The sequence below is a fragment of the Frankliniella occidentalis genome, unplaced genomic scaffold (assembly GCF_000697945.3).
Source record: "Frankliniella occidentalis isolate FOCC.00 unplaced genomic scaffold, Focc_3.1 Scaffold383, whole genome shotgun sequence".
In the NCBI taxonomy this organism is placed as follows: Eukaryota; Metazoa; Arthropoda; class Insecta; order Thysanoptera; family Thripidae; genus Frankliniella; species Frankliniella occidentalis.
The window spans coordinates 194,852-199,554 of record NW_026267505.1 but is presented as its reverse complement, the minus strand read 5'-3'; the positions used below and the strand labels follow the sequence as shown (position 1 = coordinate 199,554).

Here is a 4,703-nt window from a genome sequence, read left to right as displayed (position 1 = left end):
AATATTAACTTTTTTTTAAATGCATCTGCAAAGTGGGGCTTGTTTTGCAGTGTGTGAAACGCCGATCATTTTTATATATATCTTGAAATAAGTAAATTTTTGAACGGAATCGACTCCCAGGACTTAGCCGAGAGCCGCCGGCTGGAGCCCCGGGCCAGGCCGCGCTCGCTCGCCTGTCCGGTCCGCCGTCCTCAGCACAGCGCACCCGCACCCCGCTGCAGCGGTGCAGTGCGTGGGAGGGGAGGGGGAGGGGGACACCTTTTGTTCTCGCGACTCCTGTCGGCCGACTCGACCACGTCCACGTCCAGGTAGCGTCCAGCCAGTAGCCCTGCATAGTCTATTCACTTATTGGGGTCCTGGGATGTTTGACCAACTATGACAGCCTCCCGCACCGAGCTGGCAGCGGCCGCCGGCAGCCACTCTGCCAGCCTAGCCGCTGCGCTGCCGACAGTGGCGAGCCCTAGCGGATTTCGCTTGCAACTCGGGCGGTGTAAACGCCTTAAACCTCCTCGGGGAAGCAATATAACTGGTGGAGAAATGTTGAATGCCCTTCTCAGCTCAACAGATATTATTTCTGAAACAGAAAAGCAAAGAAGAATTGAGTTTGAGAAGGAGCTTGATAATCTGCTGGACAGTGGCGAGCCTGTTGAATCACTGACTTCACTGTTCGAACATGCCTATGAAGAGAGAAATAAAATAGATGAGAAGGCTCTACATATGTTCAGTGGTTATGTTGCCAGAAAAGCTAGAAGAGCTACTGCTGCAAAACACTGTGACAAGTGTTTTGAGATGTTGCAAGCACCTCCAGATTCTCAAAATGAAAATGATTCCATAATAGAGAAAAGAAGTGACGGCCATTTACTCAAACCATCTGAAGCACTCTATAAAATTATATACAGTCTGGAGGACTCAATGTGCCATACAATTCAGCATGTTCAAATCCATGAAAATCTTCTCTTCGAAGGTAACACCAGTTATCTTAGACAGCAAATATAAGTTTTAATATGTCGAGTTCACTTACCCTAGAGTTATTATTTTTTTCCAGTCGTTGACAATGCAAAAGTGCATTCCTATACACCAGTTGGTTGTGAGGAGCACCAAAGACAGCTAACCAAGGACATAATTCGCTTTTATATTACAACAAGAATGATTTTCACTTGTAAGCAATATAACAGGACAAAAATGGAAGATTCTGACAAAAGGAAAAGGATGAAAGACGTAATTAAAAAATTCAAAATTGTGCCAGTTTAGAAGATAAATGTTAGACAAAATTACCAAAGTACAAATGTTTTGGTCTAGTCAACAAAGTTAACAAAGTGAAAATAATATAGTTCTCACAAGATTGATAAAAAAAATTGAAAGCACAACATACATACTTGAAATTAAAGATTGTTTCACTGTCAAGTGCAAGTCAATTGCTTGCCAGAATGTCAACCTGTTAAAGTTGTTTTCTTACCAATGTACCATATCATAACCCTCTAAAGCATCAGCTGGTCGCCAGAACATTTCGTTGGTGAGAATTAAATACCTTCTGTGAACATCATTTGGTATTCAGGGGTCGTCGCGTCTTTCGGGAAAAGTTCTCTGAGCCGTACTAAAACTGTAAAACTGAACAAAATAGAAAATTTCAGCCTTAGCACACTTCTCAGCTGTGCGGCCTTGGCCGTCACTCCAGTCTCAGTCAGCTGGGCTGGGATTGTTGTTGTTGTTGAAAGCGGAGACCGGGACCGGCACCAAACTAGCTCTTATTTCTATGATGCGACGCTGCGTCTGACAGACTTGTCGTATCGACTTCGGTGTAAGTTCGTTCGAAAGATTATTTCGTCCTCTTCATCTTCATTCCCTACCAGTTTTGTGCTGAAATGAACAAGAAAGGAGCGAGATGCGAAAATAGCCGAGCGTGCGACGGAATCTCGGTCCGCGGCGGCCGGGCGCGACACTAATTCCGATGTCACAGCTCACTGAGTGGTCGTATCGACCTCGGTGATAGCTCATTTTAAAGGTTTTTTAGTGCTCTTTAATCGCTTAGAGGATGTAATTTCGTCTAAAACCAACGGGGGAGGCGTCAGGAGCGAAGTTACCCAAGCGCGCGTTCCGGCGCCAAACTAATTTCGCTGGCAATCCTCTCAGAATTGTCGCACAGACTTCGGCTTGTGCTCATTCGATAGCTTACATCAAGCCCTTTAATCGGCTCGCTTTGACCAACCCTCTAAAATCAATAGGAAAGGCGCTAGGGCCGAAAAACCCCGAGCGCCCCATAGCGCGCCGGCGCGCCGCCAGCCTACAGCCCTGGGAGGTAGGCAGGCGGCGCGGCAGCCGGGCGGGGACAGATACGGTATACGCGCTCAGGAACTGAGTGCCGCCACCGTCCCTTAATCCACCTTGCCTGTGCCTTAACAGTCTCACTCAGGCACAACTTTTTGTTCATATTTCAAGTTCACAAAATATATCCAAAATAAGTACCAATTTGATGTCTTCAATTGAAAACTCGTAAATTTTCAGAAAATACCATTTTAACAATAAAATAATTTTATGTAAACTGTTGTTGTATCAGCAGCTTTTATAGAAAGGAAGGGGAAGCTGTTTTCTCCCTTTCTACCCGTCTCCACAGCTCAATCCTAGCCTTTGTTACACACTGCCCCACAGTCGTTACACACTGCCCCGCGCCGGGGCAGTGTGTAACAAATGCAGACCTTTTTTCAACAAGCTGTAGGTCATACGAGAATGCGCCTAGTAATACATCCGAGCGACTTTCATGGTTAGTAAAGGTCCAATCTATTTTTTTTTGGGCCCTAATTACCTATTTTTTTTTCACGGATTGACTTTTACAAATTCCTTAATCTGTTACACACTGCCCCGCCCTCCCTTACTTCAGAAGCTGCTTCCTTTCTATCAGTAATTATAGCGAAATCATTGCGGACACGTTTCTAGTCATTTCAGGGTATGCCAGAAAGTATATTCACCTTCTTCTGGGTCTAGCCTTATAGATTCTTTTCATAAGCTTACATCTATAACTTAGAAGGGATTTGGCATAACTTGCATTTATTCCACAAACTGCGGCTTACACAGCCAAAGATGCTCAGCGCATGAAAAGAGTGCTTCGTTTGTTGAGTTTTGATTAGGAAGTAGACAGAAAAGGTTCTGGCAAAAAGATGGTTCAAAGCGAGCCGTCACTCAAACGGACGATAGAAGCTACATTAAGGGGACACTATGGTGAAAAAAATAAGGACATTTTTGGTCGAAAAATCATAGTTTTTGAAAGATTTCCTGCGCAAATCTGTTAGAGATGGAACTTTAGGGCTCATATGCATTTTATGATTAGGTATTGAACTTAATTTGCCGGCATTAACAACAACGAAGATGTCTAAGTCACTCTCACAAGCAAAAAGTACTAACTGCTTAAGAGTTTTCATGGGCTTCCTATTGGAAAATGTACCCTCTAGCGCCTCAACGGTTTGAGCTAGAGCGAAACGGACAAAATTTTCGCCCGAGGGGCTCTAGACTACTTTGATGAGTAACCCCCTTGAAAACCATTAAAAAATATTTTCAAAAACGTCATTTTTGGGACTCGTTGTTTTTGATTTTTAAAAATTCTCATTTTTGAGCTAGAATTTTCATCTTTGAGCTCGGCCTGTCTCTTTAGAACACAAAACGACCCCGATAATCCCAGGTTGCTAGCTCAATTCGTTCTCGAGTTATCGGGCGGACAGACAGATACACAGACACACATACCGAAAAAGTTTTTTCCGAACAAACAGAGTAATACGCTCCGATAATCGCTCAGCCATGAATAGCTTGCATGATTAGTCCCCGACAGATGCCGTGAGCATTTCAAATTTTGGGGCCGCAAGGCCTCATTCCCGCGTACTTTCCTCCTAACTCGTCTTGGTTCCGTTAGATATCGTGGCGTGCATATAGCTTGTTATTGAAGGTGTTGAGAGATACTTGAATTCCAAATTTTGGCCTTCTTATTAGAGGTTGCCAATGTTTGGCCTCCTTGAATGCCAAAACTTGGCCTTCTTTTTGAGAGAAGACCAAAATTTGGCATTCAAGGAGGCCAAAAATTGGCAGCCTTCCATATAAAGCAAAACATTGGCAGTCAAAAAGGACTGCCAATATTTTGGCATGCAAGGCGACCACGTCGTTAAGGGGTGTTGCTCTTTAGGCTGACCATTTTGGCATTTTTCAGAAAAAATAATTCTTGGGCCTTAGTCATATGACTATTACCAATGTGTAAGTGAATATTGTTTCACTGCATCTCATTTAACAAAGAAACAAGATCAGAATGCACCTCCAGACCCATTTTCATGATCTTGGCAGCCTGAACCTACAGGAAAGCTGTTTTAGATGCTTGCGCGCAAGATTCCTCCGACAAATATTGGTTTAAAAATCTGCACTAAGGTTTTCCTGAATCAGAACGACAAGGACTATAAAATGACACAGGGGTTTTAGTATAATATGTAAAACAATCTTGAATTATTTTATTTTACAATTTACTAAAACTTCTTAAATTTAATTTTGTTATATTACAAATGAAATATTTTTATTTTAGGTAGTATACTAAAACCCCTGTGTCATATAGTCCTTGTCGTTCTGATTCAGGAAAACCTTAGTGCAGATTTTTAAACCAATATTTGTCGGAGGAATCTTGCGCGCAAGCTTCTAAAATAGACAACAGCTTTCCTGTAGGTTCAGGCTGCCAA

At 43.0% G+C, this 4,703-nt stretch overlaps 1 long non-coding RNA gene across 3 annotated transcripts in view; it reads right to left on the bottom strand.

The window, feature by feature from the left end:
- Positions 1-6: 6 nt before the first annotated feature.
- The window catches only part of LOC127751217 (uncharacterized), a 23,983-nt gene continuing 19,286 nt past the window's right edge, over positions 7-4,703 (bottom strand). For all 3 annotated transcript variants that reach the window (XR_008012026.1, XR_008012024.1, XR_008012025.1), the window contains 2 exons: positions 1,022-1,857; positions 7-574 (listed from right to left, as the gene is read on the bottom strand). This is a non-coding gene — a long non-coding RNA (uncharacterized LOC127751217). The remainder of the gene's footprint in view (positions 575-1,021; positions 1,858-4,703) is intronic.